Here is a 1,398-nt window from a genome sequence, read left to right as displayed (position 1 = left end):
CCTGCGGGCATCAGTATCTGGGAATCAGTTTTACCTGAGGGTATCAGATTTGAGGCAGAATTTTCGGGGCAGAATGCAGTAGAGGGCACAGTCATCCTACTATGCTCGTATCTGTTTTGGTGAAGATAGGCTGAGATGCTGCATGTTTTCTCTTTTGCTAGGGGTAGTCTGGGAACCATAGCTTCAGAAGGCTCCGATATCCCCCGAGTACATTGGATCCGTGTTGATAGACTTTGTCAGGTCAGAAATTCAGTTTAAGGCCAAATCAGTGTTCCTTCGCTGAGGTAAGGCAAAGGAGGGCCAGATAGGGTTCATTTTGTTCATCTAATCCGACAGTCACCAGTCACATCATTAGCAGACCCGTGATGGCACAGGGTTCAGAAGAATTTGTGGCCATGATAGCAGCATTAAATCAGGGAACTGCAATGCAGGATAAGACCAGTGCTGAAACGCAACGCCCATCTGGGGCATCTGTTTCGTATCCAGCTTTGGGACCCCAGCCGAACTTTGACCTACTTCCGCCAACTGAAGATTTGCAGGGTCCAGATCCTCGAGAAGGGTTAGCTCAAGCTCGAGTTTCCACAACCCTGGTGCAGCCTACTGAGAGGCTTCGTCTCTCCGATGTTAATGAGCTCGATCCGACTGCAGTGAAAATTGTGAACCTTGAGAAGCAATTCAAAAGGGCACAGGACCTTAACTCCATTCACGACATTGAGGATTGGTCCACCGAGGTTGCCGTAAGGCTCCCAGTCGAGAGTACCAATGCTGGCGGTAGCACTATTTCCAAACCTGCTAAAATCAACACAGTCGCCATAGCTGACCCTTTTGCCAAGGCCAGCCTACAAATAGCCAGCCCAGCCCGAGCTCAGGGTAGATTTTTCACCCCCCTCCATATGAGCCTAACCAGCGCATTCAAAGTTCTGATGGAAAGAGGGCATCTCAAACCCCTTAATCCTCAACCTTTGCCAAATCCACTCCCTGCCAGACATAACCCCAGCCAATACTGTGTATATCATCAACAGCGCGGCCATGGCACCGATGGTTGCTACCGCCTTCGTCATGAGATCCAGAATCTCATTGACAACTGGACAATTGTTCCACCTCAAAACCCCAAGGACCAAGTACCTCATCCACATCTCAACCTCAGCCATACACTGCCACCCACCTACAACCCCAGTATATACACCCCGACCCATATACTCAAACCCGATATGTTTATCCCGGAAAGCATGGGCTTAAGCACGATAGATGCACTTGAACCCCAATCATCTCAAACCCGTGATCCCACTACTTCTGAGCTGAAGAGAATGATCGAAGATCTTCAGAGAACTGTGACAGATCTGGCCTCCGGGACATTGGCTCCATCATCGACCACACCGCATACCGGGAACTTCATGT

Source organism: Camellia sinensis, chromosome 6 (genome assembly GCF_055761805.1).
Source record: "Camellia sinensis isolate YWXY chromosome 6, ASM5576180v1, whole genome shotgun sequence".
Lineage (NCBI taxonomy): Eukaryota > Viridiplantae > Streptophyta > Magnoliopsida > Ericales > Theaceae > Camellia > Camellia sinensis.
The sequence above is the reverse complement of the archived record's forward strand: the minus strand, read 5'-3'. Positions refer to the sequence as shown.